Here is a 22,717-nt window from a genome sequence, read left to right as displayed (position 1 = left end):
ACCATTTTGCAGAGACTGTCCCAATTGCTAAATCTAATTAATTTAATTCCCAGTTTTATGTCACACAATATGGACAAGTTTCTAAGCCTAGTATGAAATACGCAGCAATCTGGACTTGATTGTATGTATGTATGTATGTGTGTATATATATATATATATATATATATATATATGTGTGTGTATATATATATATATATATATAGATGTATGTGTATATATATATATATATATATATATATATATATATATATATATAAATATATATATGTGTGTGTACTTAGTAGTGTACAATGCATGTGTATAGATTACTTGTGATTTCTGCATGCTAAATAAGCTCATGACAAATTGCATGATCTATTTCTCAAAGAGGGAGGATATAGTTCACAGTGTAATGTGTGTGTGTGTGTGCTTTATCTTTAAGAAGCATGCAAGGCTGTGCGTGCACATACAAACTCCAGACACGTGCAATCCCTGGTGCCATTTTGTAGAAGTAGCCAGAGAGTGAGCACGTATGATCTCAGTTGTTAGCTTGTATACAAGTTATCCAAGTCATAGTTAGTAACCCTCCATAGTGATGTGTTTGTATATAATAAAGCTGCTTAAACAGAACCCACAAAGACTTGTTTATTCGTGTACAAATACAAAAGCGACAGGTACCAAAACCAAAAAGCCTTCCATACTCTTAGGTTCCTGGACAATTGAGATGTTACCTGCATATAACCAAGAACATAAGGAAGATGGTGAAGCTCTTTGTTTAATTTGCTGCTCAGAAACCGTGAAGGCTATGGCCAAAACAAACTGAAAACAATTTAATGACTGCATTGCCTTCTGTTATACGGATCAGAGTAAGGCCTTGGTACTTAAGCAATTTTGAAAGCAGTAATCTTTTCATCTGCCCTTCTCTAAACATTACAGGCTGGACATTCTGTGCAGACCCAGGACTGGATTTACCTTTACCTTCTTACCAGGTCTTTTGAAATTTACTCTTTGGCACCAGCCATCCCCTAAAATGCTTGACAGTCACTGGGAGTTATCCCTGAGGTGATGGTTATACGAAGAACATGGTCCTGTTGTCCAAGCATCATACCATAATAGTAGACATTGGAATAGGATCTCTTCACTATTGCATCATGGGTTCTCTCTCTCTGTTTCTGTTCCCCCTTTTGTTTGTGTGGGGTAAAGGGCTCAGATGGGTACTAGTTTGCCCCTCCATACCGTCCTTTCATCTGTCATCATAATAAGAACTATGGCCTCCTCCTCCTCCATTTATCTCTAAGGTTGATAGCATTATGTGGTTTTATTGCCTAAAAATGGAGGGGATATCTTGAGAGAGTTTCCCTGTAGTCACTGCAGAAGGCAGACTAATGAGGGCTTCAGCTGAAGTGGTTTTCATCAAGGAAGAAAAAAGATGAGACAGGCTTGTGCCACTGTAGGAATGAAATACTTCCAGCTGGGAGATGCTGTTGAAGTCTAGCTGGATATTGTCTTCACCAGTGACAGAGATCCCTATGGTGGAGAATTTCTTTTTTTTACTTAAAATTTATTTTATATATATATATATATATATATATATATATATATATATATATATATATATATATATATGAATTCACTTCACAACACTGAATGCTCAAAACACTGAAACTTCAAAATCTTGAAAACTCAAAACACATATCATACATATACTGAGTTTAAACAACATAAATCATAGCACTTTCCACCAAGTGTAAGCGGGGGGCTGTGCCCCCCTGCACCCCCAGCTACTTGTATATATCAACTCCAAGATTACACTTCACTACACTAAGTGCCATCTTGGAGTTGATATATTTAAGTAGCAGGGAGGGGGCGCAGCCCCCCACATGTTGGGTGTAGGGGGGCGCAGCCCCCCTGTTTATACTTGGTGGAAAGTGCTATGATTTATGTTGTTTAGACTCAGTATATGTATGATATGCGTTTTCAGTGTTTTGAGTTTTCAATGTTGTGAAGTTTCAGTGTTTTGGTCTTCTATATTATGAAGTTTTCTCATTTTTCAGTGTTTTGAGTTTTCAGTGTTATGAAGTGAATCCATATATATATATATATATATATATGTGTGTGTGTGTGTGTGTGTATGTATATATATCATATTATTTTGAAGTAAAAAGGTCAGTGCCATGCTTGATGTAGTGCTGAGGCTACTTTTGAGTGCTCAGTGTAACATAATATATGCTACAATGTGTGTTATAATTAAAATGGTGGATATATATTTGGCTGTGTGTGTCTATATATATATATATATATATATATATATATATATATATATATATATATATATATATATATACATGTATATATAGACACACACACACACAGTATGCATATACAACCCATAGAGGCCAGAACACCAACCTCAGTGTCTCTGATTTGGATATTACTCATTTTGCCATTACAGTGCGTATTTAGAGCATGAAGTCATAGTTTTGCACTCTAGGTGACAGTTTTTCAGGGAAAATGAATTATGATTGTTGGGTAATGATGATCTCATTCATAGTATTCATCAAGAAAGAAGATCCCCTCATAAATCAGGTAATATGGTAAAAAAATGCTGTAAGCTGTTCTTTAAAATCTACTGTCAAAATACAGTTATCAATATTATTAATGTTCCTTCAACATATGTTACCCTTATTTTTATATTTTCTTTCCTAGGATGTAAATGTCCCAACATATCCTTGTTCTGCCTGCCTGTGGGTTGTTATACACAAAATATAAAGGCTGAAAACTACATTGGGAATGTAAGGGTAGGCTTCTTAAGATCCTCACAGATCATTAGCCTACTAACTGTGAACCTATTTCTCAGCTAACCTCCTGATTCCCTATGTCCATACAGTGCCATTTATTTTTATTTACTTATTTATTTAACATTTGTTTACCGAGAAGGTCCAACTTGGAACAAAGCCAATTTTCACCGGAGTCTTGGGAAGTAATGCTCTGGAAGCATGTCTTTACAACATTTTTTTAAATTCTGTTTTACCCTTGTCCACTTGACTAACTCAGTGGTTCCATCACCTGCACTCATTTGACCCATTCATTCCCCCTGAAGACTGGGAACTGGGCACTTGGGGACCTCACATTCCACAACCCCACTACACCCTGCCCCAAATGCATTGGGCCAATCTCAGGCAGGCAGAAATCCTTTGACCCATTTATTACTTTCCTAGTGAGCTCGCCAGCATCTCCCCCTACTTCACCCAGTCTTAGAATGAAGGCAGGGCCCATCCCTCCTTGGGGTCCTGTGGCTTATTCTTTCCCCTGATTTGTGCTCATCAACCGATTTCCCTCAGTTAAAGAGGAGAGTCGGGTGGTAGTGAACAAGTGAGTTAATTGGTCTTGTGGACCATCCTAATTAAATCTTGCATGGTGGTATTGTAAGCTTTACAATAGTTGCTTGTCAGGGTGCTCACGTGAACTGCTCTGCATGATATCCTTGCATTGTAAGGCCTAACACCACTCTTCCATCAAGATTGCCAATGCAGTAAGTTGATAGTGCCTATTCCAAGCATGGGTGAGCTGGTGCCTGTAACTCAATCAAATCCTTCTTACCTGGTCCCTCCAGCACTTGTCACTAGTGGAGCACTGGTAGTTAGTCATTGTCGATGTTTTATCCCTCCACTCCATAGTGCAGCTCCACACTGTGACATTTTTTTACATTTGTTTTTCCTTTGTGGTCATTCTTGCTATTGATGTAGTGTGGGAGTTCTTTGAATTCCTGCTTTGAGAAGATATGGAGCATGTATGTGCACTTTTTTAGTTTACTTTAATTCCTGTTCCCATCTTATAAATAGACTTTTTAGGGTCCCTTTTGCTTTAGCAGACAGTATCATAATTAACTGTATCTTCAATGTTAAGAATGTATCTGATGTCCTTTTCATTCATTCCTCAATTGATGAGTTCAGATCCAAGACTGTTATTCAATTCAGCCACTTCTACCAGATCCTTGGAGCCAAAACTCTCGAGCTCTTCCCTTTGCCCATAATGCCCTACGAACCTCACATACCTCAGATCTCATTTGCTGACAGTCATCTTCAGACATGAATCCTGTCACTTTCGAGCTGTGGGAGTTTTCAAACTTTTCATGAGTTACATTTAGAAAAACTTTATCTCTATACCTAATCTGGAGTTTTCAAACCTTTCGGGAGTTATATTTAGAAAAACTTTATCTCTATACCTAATCTGACTTTCTCTTACCTGCTTTACTAGTTTACTTTATCTTTTAGATAATTCCTCTTTTTACTACTACCATTTTTATCGATACTTCCCTAAAGTAGCATTGTTGGTAGGCTGTTATTTTAAAAACTTACTCTTCCTCGTTCGAAGTATCCTTTACAACTACCATTGTTGGTAGTTGTTCCTTTCTATTCCTGTTATTTTTTCTTTAAAATATTTAAAAATATATTTTATTTACATAGTCTTAATATTTTTTTTTTCTCTTTGTAGACTTTCAGTATGGCCAACAAGCCTACCAGGTTTAAAAAGTGCATTACCTGTGGGCAAAAAAATCCGTAACTCGGATGTCTACAGGGAATGTGTATATTGCTTAGGACCCACTCATTTGGACATGGATTGCTCTATTTGCTCTGGGTTGAATTCCAGAGACCTTACTGATTGTAGAACAAACTAGTGTAGAAGGGCCTTCTTCCTTCTACTATTTCTGTTTCCATAGCTGGGGCCCAAACCTGACTCTAAAAAACTGGGCGAGGGCAAACAAGACTCTACTTCTAAGGATAAAGAGTCATGTAAGAGGTCATCAGACCACACTTCCTCATTGGCGCCTCTGACTAAGGTATCAAAAAAGTCGAATCCAACAACTTCATATCTGATTGTTTCTAAATCACCACAGATCTGAACTCCTTCGGTCTTACCAGACCCATTCTCCTCTCGGCTTCTTTCACCCTTCTTGTAGGAATCCCCCTGCAGGCATTCGAGACCTCCATCCTCCACATCTTCTCTTAGGTCTTCCAGAAAGCTATCCAAACTGATTTGGATAGGATGATGAGAAAATTCTTCAAATCCAGATGGGGGTGCGTCCAGCTCTGACTTTTGCCTGATCTGCAAGCCAAACTTTTTCCACTTCCCCCTTGGTTTCTCCATTTCCAACCCAGCTCAGTGTTTTGGAGCCCTTGGATCTGAGACCCCTGGGGGCATCCTCATCAGATCCGAAAACGGTCTGTTCTTTGAATCCATAACTTCCCTAAGTCACCCAACCCTGAGTCTTTTGGATCCAGAGGATTATCAGAGCTGAAGGTTCAGCACTGTATCCCAGGGGTTGAAATAGACTTCAAAGCTTTTGGAGCCATCTCTCCTCCTCGAGTCTTCAGTGCTGGACAGCTCCAGTCCGACTCCCTCCTTGGGTGGAGTGCTTGTGGGGTAGCAGGGGCCGACTGTTTGGGAATTATTGGCTCCTTTGCCATTGACTTGCTTTCCCCCAGTTATTATGCTTTTGAGATTGTGAAGAGGACTTTCTCTTTATGTAGAGGAAAGACATCCCTGCTCTCACATCAGACAACTTCACCTCCTTTGGTTCTCTGCTCTGAGCCTTGTTCATCCCTTACCCTGGGACAAGCCATCCTGATCAAGTGTCTTATCAGACCCGCAGGACATCCTCATCTCTTCTGATACTTCTCCAGACCACCTCACTGAGGAAGTCCCTCAGAAGAGGATGTGTAAAAGGAGACACACCTAGGTTCCCCCTTAGGAATCTCTCACTGAGGACACTACCATGGAGGGAAAGGATTCCCCAGATCTCGTCGTAAAGAGGTCTCCTTTGGGCACATCGTAGAGCTCCTAAAACACAAAGGTGGTTGGTCCTCTGATTCCCCCCTCCTAGGAGGAATCAGTGTTCCTGGAGGATTTGGGGTCTGACCTGTCTACTTCTTGGGTGACTCCCCCAGCTGACAAACTCGTCGATCTTGTTTCTCACCAGGCATGGAGGGAGTCTGATACTGTGGAGTCGATCACTAAACAACCTGTTAACATTTTAGCTCCTCCTAAGGACCGGGCACATTGGAGCATGGGGGTCCTGGTTGATGCCATGGTGGCGGCGGCAGCAGCCACCAAAAAGTGCTTGTAAAAAAGAGCTCTTCTGTCAATCCTGCTAATAGGGAGTCCAGGGCTTTGGACAGATTTGGTAAGTGCATGTTTGCTTTAATGATCTTTGCACTGTGGTCGCTGAATTACCTGGCATATTTTGTGAGATTAAGAAGAGATATGGCCAAAGAGCTTTCCAGATCTCTTTCTGGGTCCATGTCTGCCAAGGACCAAAATATTCTCCTCACAACTGCCCACCCTTAAGCTAATTTCAAATGTGTCCATGAGGCTGATCTCCCATGCAGTGGAAGGTACCTCACCGGTGGCGGGTTTAGGCATATCCATTAGGAGACATGTCTGGATTCGACCATGTGATTTTGTGGAGCCCTTTAAGTCTTCATTCATCAGTGCTCCCTTTGACGGCTCTTCCTTATTTGGCCGCAAGATAAAGGACATGCTCTTCAGGTCTGAGCAAGAGGGAAAGACCCTGTCTGCTGTGGGCATATGTTTTTCTACTCCTCAAAGACTCATAGAGTCAACAGGGAAGTAGGAAAATGTGGTTTCGCAAATCGCATGGTCTTCTTCAAGACTCACATGGAGATGGTTCCACCAGAGACAGGAGGTTCAAATTGAAGATGCCATCCCCCTGGCAGAGGTGGCCCACAGACCGAGTGCTTCTTGGATTCCTTCTTGGATAAGCCCTACCAGTGTTCCTGAAGGGAGGGCCTGACTGTTGCCCTCTGGAAGCATTCGGGGATGTTTGTGTCTGCACCAAAGAGCATGGCTATCTATAACAATTTTCTGGGTGCAGAGAATTATATCCAGAGGTTATATCATCCTATTTTCCCAAATTCCCCCTACAAAAATGAAAAGAATAGCCAATGTTCTACCCAGTCAGAAGGAAGCAGCAGCATTAGAAGTAGAAAGGTTGCTAGAAAGAGTTATCCAGGAGGTCCCCCCAGACCAGAGAGGATCCGGGACATATGCAAGATTCTTTTTGGTGCCAAAAAGATAGGGAACTTGGGAAGAGTTCTGGATCTCAGCAAGCTAAATAAGTTCATGCAATATTCAATACTCCAGATGGTCACATTTCAGTCCATTTTGCCTCTGCTGGGAAAGGCCAATTGAATGTGTGCTCAGTAGATCTTCACGATGCTTACTATCATATCAAAATGAACAGACGCTCTAGGGAGCCAGTCATTACCAGTTTAGAGCACTGCCCTTTGGTCTCACCACAGCCCCCTGAGTGTTCACCAAATGCATGGTAGTGGTGGCAACTGACTTGAGTGTGCTGGGGTTCAGAGTGTTTCCATACTTAGACAACTGGCTCCTGTCTGTCCCAGCCAGGCATCGACTCCTACAAGTAAAGGACTACTTGCTCCAGTTGCGCATCCATCTAGACATCACAGTCGGTTACAAAACATTGCAACTCAGATGTATACAGATTCTGGAGTTCATAGGTGCTCCTCTGGACACAGAAAATCCTGTAGACTTGCCTCTTTCTACTTGAATTCAGAAACTCGGATCCCAGGTCAGGAAAGTAGTGCAAAATTCCTCTCTTCCATTATGACTCATTTTACAAGCCTTGGGATCCATGGCAACTGCTATCATCACCCTCATTCCTCTGTCCAGGTTCCACAAGTGAATACTTCAATGGACCCTGTCAGCCCTGTGGTTCTTTCTTCAGCATCCTTTAACAGCTCCAGTCTGGTTCACACCAGCATTCAAAAGGTATCTTCTTTGGTGGATTCTGTTCTCCTCCTGCTTACAGCCACAGTGATCATGGACGAGTCCCATCTGGGGAGGGGGAGCACATTACTTGCAAAGGACAGTCCAAGATGCATTGTCTCCCAAAGAGGCCAAGACATATATCATTGTCCTAGAAATGAGAACAGTTCTAACACTGTAGGCCTTTCACGACATTCTCTCATCTGGGACAGTTGCTATTCAGCCAGACAATGTCAGTGGTGTGGTACAGCAGCAAACAGGGAGGAGCTAGATCTTATGCATGAAGAAAAGTACTCCAAACTACCATGACTGGGTAGTGTGAGAAATATTTATCATCAAAAATGGTGAGCGCTTCCGCAGTAAAACAGCACCGCTTCTTCAGACCAAACACATAAATCTTAAACACAAAATATATAATACAAAAGAACCCGTCGGAATTCATATTAAGATCACATGTTAAAAACTTAGAAGTCCATATGAAAATGAGATGCTGTAAATCACCAATCAATTGACATATCCATTCAAGCATCATACATTCAAATAAAAAAAAAAAAAAAAAAAAAAAAGAGAGGAAACAGCAAGGAAAAACCTCATTTGAGCATGTAACCGAGCTCTGCACATAACAGTCTCTCATTGGCCAAAATGTGCAAGTCAACCTGGCTGTTGGTCAAAATTGTCAAAACAAACTTGCACCCCAAAGCTTTCTAGACATACAATATCTAGATAAACAAGTCTGTCTGAAAAGGAATGTATATCTGCATGTGTGTACGTAAAAACTATACACAGGAAAACCTAATCATTTCAAAAGATAGAATTTCCAAATGAAATGGTGAAAACAACAAAGCCGACCTATCAGATGTAAGAACTCTAAAATTATACCAATTGGGAAGTAATAAAAAAAGAATGTCTGTATAGGACTGTGCAACAAAAGTAAATAAATAATTAGATGCCAAGTGTTCACAAGGCCATGCATAATGGGATTTACAGTAAACAATTCAAACCCCTTATTAAAACCAAAACAATAACCAAGGAAATATCAGAGCATAAACTACTGAAAGACTAAGTCTAAAAATCCTAATATGGCAATCTAAAAGCACAAGCAGCCTCTCAAGTGCTAAGAAATAGCTTATCTGCCAATTAAAAAGGGTTAGATACTGTATGCCTGTAGGACAACACAGAATTTAGAACAACCTATCAAAAAACAAATCATGAAAAACCAAGAGACAACATCAATAAAGAAAACAAAAATCTGAAATGCCTATGGACAACAAACGCATCTAGACAGACAAGTCTGACTCAAAATAAATGTATATGTCCAAATGTGTACATGAAAACTCTATGCCCTTCGGCATAGAAAACCTTATCAATTAAAAAATGAAAATCCCAAGTAGAATTGCGAAAAACATCAACGCCAACCTAGCAGATGTAAGAATTCTAAAAATCCACCAATTTGGAGGTAATACAAAAATGTTTGTACAGGACTATGCAGCAAAAAAGATAAAAGCCAAGACTTCACACGGCCATAAATGAAGGAATTACCAAACAAGCAGTAATCAATTCAAAAAACCTTATTAAAACCAAACCAGTATCAAAAGAAATATCAAAGAATATATCCAATGGCTAAGCGTCGCATTGAAACTTAAAAACATAAACTACTGAAAGATTTGCTCTGAAATTCCTACTATTGCAACCTAGAAACATAAACAACCCATCAATTGCCAAAAAATGGCTTATCTACCAATTAAAAAAGATTCAATTCTGTATACCTACAAGACAGCATAGACTATACAACAACCTATCAAATATACCTCCTATATCTACCAATCAACAAAAAGAAGAAGGTGCTTAAGAAAAATACCAAAAGTTCATTGAAGAATGGATACTTCCAACAGACCACATCAACCAACAAATATATGTACTAAAAAGAACATAAACTCAGCATCCATATTAGAGCCCAGTGCAAATCAATATGCTAACTAAAGCACAAATAACACTTAGTCGGAGGAAGTACCTAGGCATGCTGCACAAGTAATATAATCCCTAAAAGCAGCCAATAAACTTGACAAACCAAAAATAATAAATCAATGAAAAGAGATTGCTGAAAAGGCAATCTAACTTCAAAAAATACGTAAATGTCAATGATCAACTAGTGTAAGAATCCTTCAAAAAGGATATGCATTAGAAACAGCATGATTGTGAAAGATCTATATATAAATAGCAAACATGCAGTAACTGCTGTTACAAAAATACAGTGGCTGAGAAAAAAACCTCAGTCCTGTAAAGATAAAGCTGTCACAAAGACAGCCAATAAAAACATAAGCCAATTCCAGTGTATGTAAATAAGGACCACGAAAGACTTAATCATATAAGATCAAGATAAGACAAAAACATAAAAAGCGAAACACAACATAATCATATTCATAATAATAGATAAATTATTGTTGTAAAAACATGTGCACATAAATACTTATCTATCAAAAAACAAATCATGAAAAACCAAGAGATATCAATAAACAAAATAAAAAGGTTGCCATAGTAAATAGTGAATAACCAAGACAATATCCCCACACAGTTTAACAAATTCTTCACAGAAACTTTCCAAACCCTAGCTAACAACCAACTGAGTCCCAACAACCCCACCCCAACAAAAACACCCTTTCCACCTGAAACAAATAGCAATCACCCCATCTTCAGCTTCAGCCCAGTGCCAACCAAGATAATACAAAAACTACTCCTAAAACTTAAACCAACCTCCACAGCCACTGATAAATTACCAGCAGAATACCTTCAACTAGCTGCTGAAGCTATAGCCTATCCTGTCTCCATCCAGATAAACAGATCTGTCTCTTGAGCGCAAAGTACTCCAGCTTTGGAAAATATCTCATATAACTCCACTGCACAAAGGGGGTAGCTCTCTCGAACTCCGTAACTATTGCCCTATAGCTATACTATTCCCCCTATCAAAACTTCTCTGGAGAGAATTGCAAAATGAAGTACCTCCTAGAAAACAAATTGCTATCCACACAGCAACACGGTTTCAGACCCTTCCACAGCACCACCACTGCTCTTACATCATTTACTAACACCATCAGTAACCACAGAAATAACGGACTGCTCATATCTGCTACACTCTTAGATTTATCCAATGCTTTTGACATGGTCAACCATGAAAAACGGCTTCACTCACTATCCACCTTAAACCTTAGCATCTATGCTATTTCTTGGTTTAAGAGCTATCTAGATGGTATGCAGCAAGCTGTAAAATGGCAAAACCAACTCTCTCCCTTATTGCCGGTCTTCCTAGGGGTTCCCAAGGCTCCATCCTGGGTCCACTGCTCCTCACCATATTTACTAACCAACTACCATCCAACATTCCCAAAGCCTTGATAGTCCAATATGCAGATGATACCACCATAATATGCGCAGCAACACCCTAGACCTCCTCCTCTCTGAAACATAAGAATGCTTTTCTCAAGCCGAAACTTGGATCACCAACCAAAACCTCATTCTTAACCCAGCTAAAGCAAAACTACTCCTCTTCAGCCCCCCCCAGATCTTTACCCCCCTCATATCACTTTACAGTCTCCTCACACAGCACCACCACCATCACCCCTATCAATCACGCCAAACTGCTAGGCCTGGAAATTGGCAGTCACCTTAAATTTGACATTCACATTTCCCAAACCATAAAAAAAGTTCATAAAAAACTGTCTACTCTATCGCAACAAACAATTTCTCTCCAACCACTCCAAAATTACTATAGCTAGGATACACCTGCTATCCACCTTACTTTATGCCTCCCCTGTGCTTACCAGTCTCCAAAAAACTGACCTAAACAAACTTGACAGCTGTTATAAGATAGCTAAATTTGCCACAGTATCACCCCCTAGAACCCACCATTGCGAAAGCCTCAAAAAACTCAATTGGTTAGAACTCCTGCTAATACTTCAATTCAATCAACTATCACTTGCACACAAATTATTACATCATGCAGGCAACACCCCAGCCCTACAACAACTACTTCAACCCTACACCACTACCAGATCCTTAAGATCAAGCACCCAACACATCCTTAAGGTAACCAAATTTAACAATGAGGGAGGTAAATCCGTTTAGCTACTACATCTCTAAAATCTGGAACTCCCCTCCCTGCCCATGTAACAAGTAACAACTCCTCAATCCATCTCAAGAAACTACTCAAAATACACTTCCTAAATAACAGCCTATGCTCCTGTACCACCCCTGGCTAGTAATTCATTATTTTTTTCTATTACAACTAGATTTATAGTTTAACTACAGGCTTGTATTGCCCATATGTTCAGATGTAAAGTCTCATCTTTGACAGGAAGACTAATTGTACATCCAAATTCACTAAGGTGTAAGAAATGTGTCTCGTATGTTGTCAAATGTGCCTTTTTGTTATACTTATTGTCTCATCTGTTAACTATAAAATTGTTATGGAGCTTTTCATCTCGGGCAGCCACTGAAAATGGACGTGTATCCAGTTGGACTCTCCTGGTTAACAAATGTAAAATAAGTAAATTAAATAATTATCTCTAACTAATCTACACGACCAGAGAAACCACTACTAAAGATGCACCATATAGAGCAGCCAAACAGCTGTCACCTCTACACAAGAAGAAATGACAAAGACCACAAAGCAACAGCAATGAAGAGACAAGCACATCATAAAAAATAAGGCTTGACTGATACAGATCAAGCCCAAAATGGTGGTAAAATTCTCATAATGAAGACATAATAATAATAATAAAAACAAAATTCATTAGAACTCAAACTAAACATTAAAAAACCTAAATACAAAAACATCAAACAAGAACTCTTTTTAACCGAAAACAATCTAGTGTTCCAGGGGTCGTGCTTTTAAAGCAGGCTTCAGGGAGACACTGTCATTCAAGCCAGGTTCAACAAAGCCTTTCAATAAAAGAATTTATCTTTGTTGTAGGCATTCTTATGTATTCTTCATGTCACTTAATCTGTCGCCTACATTCACAATATGTAATACAAAGAATTTAAAGGTATTCTGCAGCCCATACTCCAAAACATGCTTCTCTAAAGCATTTGTAGCCTTACCTTTAACAATGTCATTCTGATGTTCTAATATCCTGTCCTTAAATAACCGATTGGTTTTGCCTATATAAAACACATCACATACAGAGCAAAATGCATAATAGACCACATTCTTAGTCTGACAGTTAACAAAGAAGCTGAAGGTAATATGAAAGCCATTATGTCTGTGTGCAAACGAAAGTGCATGTATGAATAAACTTACATTCAGAGCAAGCAGGTACATCTAAGTGTACCTTTACATTCAGTCAACAAGCCTGCATCAGGACCTCTATTCCTATAGCACAACTGATGTTTCAGGGATAGGTGATTCCTAAAAGTAAACTTAGGTTGGGCATCAACGGTTTTCCTAATTTCAAGGTCAGCCAAAAGCACTGACCAGTGTTTCCTAATGACATCACAGACAACACTGATGTTATTTTAAAAGGTAAAGAGTGGTCTAGTCTTATTGAAAGCGACTGCATCCTGCTCAGACGCTTCCATACACCTTCCAGAGAAATTGCCATTTCTGATTCTTAAAGCTTCTTTAATACATCGATCTACTTCTTTGTTTTTATATCCCCTAGCAGTAAATCTTCCTTTAGTCTATCAAGATCAGAAACAAGATCAATATCATTATTGTGGAGTCGCATTACCCTAACAACCTGTCCCTTAAACACGTTCCTACTCACATGTTTGGGGTGCATACTCGATTTATGCAGGAGAGTATTCCTCTTGACCTGCTCCACATAAATACTAGTAAAGATATATATATATATATATATATATATATATATATATATATCTATGTGTGTGTGTGTGTGTATATATGTATATGTATATATATATATATATATATATATATATATATATATATATATATAGGTCTACTTCATTTGCCCTAACTTCCGATTGACCGACACCCATTTGCCCGAGACCAAATGACCGTCACTTCATTTGACCGACAAGTATTATTGGCAAGAAAATGGGATATGCCCCCTTCCCCACTGTAGTGCGACCCTGGAGTTAGAATATATAGTTAGGGGGTGTGGTGGCACAGCCCCCCACTTACTTTTGTTTTACTAAGCAATATTAAAGCAAAACTAAACAATATAATATGAAATTAAGTGGGAGCTTTGCCCCCACACCCTCTATTGTGGGGGGCTGTGCCCCCCACCCCCCCAACTATATATTCTAGCTCCATGGTTGCACTACAGTGGGGAAGGGGGCATATCCCATTTACTTGCCAATAATACTTGTCAGTCAAATGAAGTGTCAGTCAAATGAAATTTTGGTCAAATGGTCTCGGGCAAATGGGTGTCGGTCAATAGGAAGTTAGGGCAAATGAAGTAGACCCATATATATATATATATATATATATATATATATATATATATATATATATATATATATATATATATATATATATATATATATATACAAATCCAAACACTTCCAGCACTATTCAGGAGACGTAGGCAGCATGGTGAATTAAAGCAAACCGGTTTCGCTCAACAGAGCGTCATCAGTGAGTGCCAAAATACGTGAAAACATGCATTTATGTAGTTCTAAGTTTCCCATTTAAAGGGAAACGTGACCCTTTACATATAATCACATACATATAGTAAATGCTTTGCATTTTTACAAATTTCCCACTTAGGGAAACCTCTCCCTTTACACAAATTCACATCCATGTAATAAACTAACATTTATAATAATAAAAAAATATATATATTTACATATGTATAATGCAAAGTGCCCTGAATAGTGCAAAAATTAACCCTTATATTACACTAAACTTATAACCACAACATCAAAATCTTTACCATAATATCAATGTAACACCTATTACACAATACATTAATATAACTAATACTAAATATCTATACTCCATTCAGAACAAAGATTCATCTATTTAACAATATATATGTGTATATATAAACCATACACATATATATTCTGCAATATAATTTGCAGAATATACCAATGTTAGATTAACCAAAAACAATTGCTCAACTACCTATGAATCTTACTTAAACTTTTACCAATGGTCATTTAGACCAGGTTTGAAAAGAGCTCCCAAATTGATTATCCACCTCCGTTCCTTTTTAGACAGTGATTGATGGGCTATAGATTCACCAATTTCATGCGTATTTATCTTATCAATACCAACGAAAATGAAATGAGATGCAGGATGATATAATGTATGTTTGTATAATGCACTACGCGTACGTTTACATTTTATATCACTGATGTGCAGTGCTATCCTCTGCTTAAAACTACATGAAGTCTGCCCAATGTAGAATGCTCCACATTGGCAGACAGCCATGTAAATAACCCAGGTACTGGTGCATTTAATATGATATCTGATCTCATAAACTTTATTGGTATTTACAGAAGTAAAGGAAGAGGTCTTTGACACCAATTTACAGTATTTGCAGTTTCCACAAAATGTGCTACCTGCACGACCTAATGATCTTGGTACTATATTCACAATTTGTTTTTTAAATCTTGAAAAATACTGTCCAATTGTTTTACCTCGTCTATATCCAAATTGGCATTGCTGTTTCACCACATTGGAAAAAAATGGGTCATTACTAAAAATATGCCAGTATTTAGAAATAATTTCTTTGATTTTAAAAGTATTATTTGCATACATTGTAATGAACCTAACTTCCTGTGGTCTTGATTGAACCCTATGTTTGTTATACTGCAAAACTTCAGATCTATCCAATTGTTGACCCTTGTGGTATGCCTTTTCCACTATAGACCTATGGTAACCTCTATCTAGGAACCTCTGTTTTAAAGCTCCTGCTTGTATGTCAAATTCCTCTTGTGTAGAACATATGCGTCTGATCCGCGAAATTGGGCTGTTGGTATATTTCGGATGACATGGGAGGATGGCAACTATTCGCATGCAACATGGAATTTTTTGATAAGGACTTTCTATGTAACGTAGTCACTATAGTACCATCCAAAATTTTGGTAACATGTACATCTAAAAAGTCTACAGTAAATAAATTTATTAAACCTGTAAACCTGATACCAAATATATTATGATTAAGATATTCCACAAACTGTTGCCATTTGGATGCTGTTCCATGCCACACAACCCAACAGTCATCCAAATATCTCCGCCACATTAACAATTCTTCTTTGAAGGCAAAATTTTCATTATATATATATTCCACCTCAAAAAAGCCCATGAAAAGATCTGCATACGTTGGGGCAAACGTAGCCCCCATTGCTGTTCCCTTACTTTGCAAATACCACTGGTTATCAAATTTGAAAGCATTGTGTTCCAAAACTAACTTAAGAATGTTAATAATGAAATCCATTTCTGCCACCGTGTATGTACCTGCTTGCAGCATCCAGTATTGTATAGCTTTAATACCACCTTGGTGAGGGATGCTGGTGTATAGAGACTGCACGTCAAGAGTACCTAAATGTGCATCTGCTGAAACCTGCAGATCATTCATAAGATTCAAAAATTGCGTGGTATCTTTAATACGTGCCCTTAATAATGCCAATAATGGTTTCAATCTAAATTCCAGATATTCTGACAATGGTTCCGTTAATGAACCTGTTCCAGCCACTATTGGCCTTCCTGGTGGCTTGACCAAAGATTTATGTATTTTTGGGACAAGATAAAAATACTGATGTCTAGGTGCCATTACTGTCAATTGGTCATATAGTTTAGCATCTATAATGCCTCTCTTCAGTGCTCTTGATAAAAATCTATCTACAGTATATTTAAAGTCAGGGGTAGGATCTATAGGTAGCTTAATATATGAAATAGAATCATTTAACTGATTTAAAGCCTCCTGAATATACTGTTCCCTGTCCCATATGACAGTGGCACCCCCTTTATCAGCCCCAACTATTATGATGTCATGTTTCTCAACTAATGTGTGTAATGCTTTATTCTCTGCCTCAGATAAATTACGTGCATAATGTGTAAAAATCTTTGCTTTATTTATCTGCAGATCTTGCATAACAAGATTCTCAAAGGTTTTTACTGTCCCACAATATGGGGGTTGAAATTCAGATTTTTTAAAATGAAATCCTACTTCCATAGTATTACCTTCATCTTGTCCTTGATGTGCAAAAAAATATCTGAGGTTAAGACATCTGGAAAATGTTTTTAAGTCATTAACAACATCAAAATAAGACACATAAAAAGATGGCACATATCCCAAACCTTTGTTTAATAGCTGTAATTCACTTTTATCAAAGCTATATCTGGAAAGATTGATCACCAAATTATTAACATCATCAGTAATATTATTAGTGTCCACTATATTTTCTCCATCTGCAGATTGGTCACAAAGGCTTGTTCTATTTCTTCCATTGTGGTGTTTCCGGCCCCCTCGTCTAAAGGGGTACAAGATCTCTTGGGAGCTGGTGAGCTATGCTGCTCTACGTCTCCCAAATCAGTGTCAGTGTCAGTATTGGAACGGCTTGATGAATAATCAGACTTATCATTATTAAATGATTTTCTCAATATAGATTTGCCCCTCTTTCGTTTTAATGTTCCTTTAGATTCAAAGCGCACGCCCCTTTTACGTTGTTTCTGCTGTTTCCAAGTGAACACTTCATCATTCTTATAATCATTCACATCCCTAGCATATTTTTTCTTTTTTCTTGCTTGCAAATCTTTCTCAAACGCATCCATGTCTGCCTTAAACTGTGAATATAGCTCGTTGTATTGTGGTGTGAGAAACACCGAAGTGCATTTCTCATGATATTTTAATTGTTCACTCATCTCAACAAGCTGCATGTCATAATATTCAACTAAAGTTTGCATAAACATCTTAGATGCAGTCAATTGTATGGCCCTCCATTTTTTCATAAAGGCCTTATTTTCAGTCCCTACCCCAGGCTCCACGTGTACTCGTAAGCCACGGGGAGTAATATTTGCTTGCAAATAAGCTTTCAAAAGTTTATTATGCCAAACTAAGGAGCGTACCTTTTTGGTATGTTGTGCCATTTTTTTGAAACAATTCCCAACATCCATATCAGCATCCGATGCTCGTGAATCCATCCCCGACTTGCTTGTCGATGGATAAGATAAAGTTGACCCAAAAATAGAAAAATCATCTCTGTCCGCTATGATGTTGTCGGTAAAAGTCTTTAAATCCACATATTCCGCCATTTCACTAGAGTCGCGTATTAAGCCTTCGCTTCACTCCGCCACAGCCCAATCTCGTCTCGTCACTCTCTGACTCTTTGTCCGATAAACCATGTAACGTTTACCAAAAATTGCCCCAGCAAACCATGAAAGTAATCCACTCCAAAAAACGACTGCACGGAGCAAAAATAAGTGCACGGAACACATACAAACAAATCCAAAAACTTCCAGCACTATTTCCGGAGACGTAGGCAGCATGGTGAATCAAAATGGCTTTATTGTGAACACAATCCCCTCCAGACCGGTTTCGCTCAACAGAGCGTCATCAGTGAGTGCCAAAATACGTGAAAACATGCATTTATGTAGTTCTAAGTTTCCCATTTAAAGGGAAACGTGACCCTTTACATATAATCACATACATATAGTAAATGCTTTGCATTTTTACAAATTTCCCACTTATACATACATACATAATGTATGTATACACCTAAATAAATACTAGTACGTAAAATACAAAGCTAATCCTTCTCAACTCTTACATCAAGAAAGGTAACATAATCGCATGAGCTGTGATGACTTTGTGTCTTTCGGCTTTTCCCGGTTAGGGGTCGCCACAGCAGAACTCCGGTCCGCTAATGATTGGCAGTTGATTTTTACGTACCAGTTTGCCAGGCCTGACGCACAACCTTCAATGAAGGTACGCCCATTTACGCATGTCTCCATGCAGAAGACGCTCTAGCTGATAATCGAACCGGACAGCGTCTTTCTGTGAGGCGACAACGCTACCGCAGCACCACCACCGCAGGTATGAGCTGTGATGACCAAATTTCAAAAATTTTGTGGTACCATATAGGAACCTATAAACCTATCCAATTCTTTAGGTCTGCCACCCCAGGCAAGAAATGTTTTATCTACAAAACGCTTATAAAAATAAATACGACATACAAAATGATTGCCCTTCAGGATGGTCTCAGACTCCCATAATACAAGCACCAGATAGGTGTAGCTGTTGGCACAAGCAGTGCCCATCTCTACGCCTTTAATTCTGAACTAAATATTTGCTGCCAAAGGTAAAGACATTATGTTCCAGAACAATCTCTAGAAGCATGCAAATAAGCTCTATCTTGCTAACCGTGAAGTCAGTATTCAAATTAAAAAAAATTCCTAATACTATCAGTCCCTGAGTCATTGGGAATAACAGTAAACAATGTTGCCACATCTAAAGTAACAACCATAAATTCATTAGAAACATCAAAAGAGTCCGCACAGAATTCATTTGTATATGTGTAAATGTACATATTTGCACCTATACATTTATTTTCAGTCAGACTTGTCTGTCTCTGTGTTTGTTCATAGGCATTTCAGATTTTTGTTTTCTTTATTGATGTCTCTTGGTTTTCATGATTTGTTATGTAATAGGTTGTTCTAAATTCTGTGTTGTCCTATAGGCATATAGTATGTAACACTTTTTTAATTGGCAGACAAGCCATTTCTTGGCACTTGATAGGCTGCTTGTGTTTTTAGATTGCCATATTAGGATTTTTAGACCTCGTCTTTAAGTAGTTTATGCTCTGATATTTCTTCTGATACTGTTTTGGTTTTAATAAGGGCTTTGAATTGTTTATTGTTCGTTCCCTTATGCAGGGCCTTGTGAAGGCTTTGCATCTATTTAATTGTTTGTTGCACAGTCCTATATGGACTTTCTTTTTTATTACTTCGCAATTGATGGATTTTTAGAGTTCCTACATCTGATAAGTCAGCTTTATTGCTTTTGCCATTCCATTTGGGATTTGTATCTTTAGAAGTGATTAGGTTTTCCTCTGTAGAGTTTTTGTGTACATATATGCATATATACATTCATTTTCAGACAGACTTGTTTGTCTAGGTATTGTATGTTTAGAAAGCTTTAGGGTGCAAGTTTGTTTTGACAATTTTAGCCAATAGCCAGGTTGATTTACATATTTTGGCCAATGAGAGGCTGTTATGTGCAGAGCTCTGTTACCTGCTCAGAACAAGGGTTTTCCGTGTTGTTTCTTCTTTTTTTTTTTTTTTTTTTTTTTTTTTATTTTAATGTATGATGCTTGAATGGATATGTCAACTGATTGGTGATTTATAGCATCTCATTTTCATATGGGTTTCTAAGTTTTTAACGTGATCTTAATGTGAATTTTGATAAGTTATTTTGTATTATATATTTTGTGTTTAAGATTTATGTGTTTGGTCTGAAGAAGTGGTGCTGTTTTACCGTGAAAGCACTCAACATTTTTTATAAGTATTTTTCACACTACCCACTCATGTTAGCTTGGAGTACTTTTCTTTGTGCATTTGTTTCTGTATTACTTCACACTTTTGGATAGCAGTCACTGTTATCCATTTTTGAAAGGAGCTAGATTTTGCCTGCTATGTTGAGAAGCAGTGAGAGTGTGGCAATGGGCGATCTCTTCTAGTTGCTTTCTTATAGCACTCGCATTCCAGGGAAAACCAACATTATTGTAGACAAACTAAGTGGTCCATTCTGATGCTCAAGCGGGGTCTCTCATTGTCAGAGTGGAGAGACTTTTCTATCAATGGGCCAACCATAATGCAACCTATTTGCATCTCCCCTAAACAACAAATGCAGCAAGTTGCTCTGATCCCGCCAATGAGGGAGTTACTAAGAGATTCCCTAGTCCACGATTGGCCCTCCAGTCTCCTTTATACTTGCTTGCCATTACCTCTCATCCCCAAATTTCTGCAGAAAGCATTCCAGTTGAAGAACGCCGTTATCCTCATTAACCTCATGTGGCCTCATTAGATTTAGTTCCCCTTCCTCTGGCCTCACCTTCTACATCCACCCTGGATACTGGATCCAACTCCAGACCTCCTGTCTCACCCAGCAGTCATGACTCATCCAGACATAGAGCATCTCAAAATGACCATATGGTTTTTCCAATTCTGTTGATTGCTAGACAGCCCAGGCTGTCCTCCCCAGTTTATCATATTTTGTTACCTTCTGAAAAAGCTTCTACTAAAAAGATTTACATAAATAAATTGAAAAGATGTGTTCTTAGTCCTTGGCAGGTATCTGGACCCTCTTTCTACCCCTATACTAGCTATACTTGGATTTTTAGCTTCAATTTTTCAATGAAGGGGCTGGCGTTTCTACTATTAGGGTTCATTTGGCTGCCATTTCAAACTTCCACTTAGACAAAAATAGCTCTACCTTAGCTTCCTCTAAATTATGTAAAGCCTTTCTAAAAGGGGCTATGTTTACTTAGGCCTCTATTAAAGGATCCTACTCCTCCTTTGGATTTAACTGTTTTGCTTCAGGCCATGGCCCAAACTCTCTTTGAACATTCAGCCAGTTCATATCTAAAATTTCTGTCTTGGAAAACCATTTTTCTGGTAGGTATCACATCTGCTAGACGAGTATCTGAACTCCAGTCTCTCTCTTCCAAATCTCTGTGCCTAGTCTTCCACAAAGACAGGGGTGTCCTTGTGGAACAACCCATCTTTTTGCCTAAGGTAGTTTCTGAGTCCAACCAGGTCATTAACCTCCTAGTTTCTTCACAAGCTTCTCTAATAAGGGAGAGTACATGCTCCATCTTTTGAATGTGCATAGACAACTTTGCTTTTACCTCCATAAAACCAAGGATTTCAGGAAAACTGACCAGTTGTTTTGTTTCCTATTCTCCTAACAAATTGTGCAAGCCAGTTTCCAATGTTACACTGACCAAGTGGTTAACCAATTGTATCTCCTTTGTCTTTAGTAAAAGAGCATTAGCCTTGCCTAAGCTTCTTGGAGCTCATTTAGTGAGGTGTATGGCGATCTCTTCAGCCTTTTGGTCAAGAGCTTCTATAGATGACGTTTGTGCAGCTGCAACTTGGACTAATGCTCACAGTATTATTACTCATTGGATTTGGATTCCAGGAATACAGCTGCCTTTGGTTCCACAGTACTTTGGAATATCCTTTCATGAGGACCTCCTCAGAGTTGAGTAGCTGGAGATTTGCTCATTTGAGGAATAAAAAGACAACATCAGATAAAAAGTTATGTACTCACCATAATGTTCCATCTGTGTTATCCATTTTCTTTCTTACTCAACTTCCCACCCTCCTGACCCATCCATTTGCTACTGGAAAGACCAAAGAGTGTTCTCCGGAACCTTTATTCCTTGTTTGATGGCCAGCTCATTTTCCTTATTCTGTCTTTATGTATTTAAGATGTAGTCCCTTTATAGCTAGGGTCAACAGACTCAATCTGAGGTATGTTAGGTTAGTGGGGCGTTATGGGTAAAGGGAGGAGCTTGAGATTTTCGGAGCCAAGGATATGGTAGAAGCGGCTGAGTCAGATTAGTCTCTCGTCAGTTGAGGAAGAATGAAAATTGATAGCACAGATGGAACGTTATGATGAGTACATAACTTTTTTTTTTTTTTTTTTTAGCTGAATATTCTGTACAGACACTTTTTTAGACAGATGTGTCATTTCCCTGTGTTGCATGCTTGAGCTGGGCAATCATCTGTTACCATACTTCTGAACTGGCCAGACTTTTGCAGAATGTTCAGATTTTTGCCTCATATTTTTGGTTTGTTCCTCATAAAAATCTGAGGTTTTCTGCCACATCACTGAGGGTTGAAGTCACTAAATAATGGCATACATTTGAGTTTGACTTTATAGCCTTCAGAAAATTCATGCTAACACAAATCCTGTTCTATCAACTTTCTAAGATTATAAGAGCAGTATTTTAAATA

At 38.5% G+C, this 22,717-nt stretch overlaps 1 protein-coding gene across 1 annotated transcript in view; it reads left to right on the top strand.

Moving 5' to 3' along the window:
• SMC6 (structural maintenance of chromosomes 6) overlaps positions 1-22,717 on the top strand; it is a 1,850,548-nt gene that overhangs the window by 1,475,860 nt on the left and 351,971 nt on the right. The window lies entirely within an intron of this gene.

This window comes from Protopterus annectens, chromosome 1.part0 (genome assembly GCF_019279795.1).
Source record: "Protopterus annectens isolate FY-2018-M chromosome 1.part0, PAN1.0, whole genome shotgun sequence".
Classification (NCBI taxonomy): Eukaryota; Metazoa; Chordata; order Ceratodontiformes; family Protopteridae; genus Protopterus; species Protopterus annectens.
The sequence above is the reverse complement of the archived record's forward strand: the minus strand, read 5'-3'. Positions and strand labels throughout refer to the sequence as shown.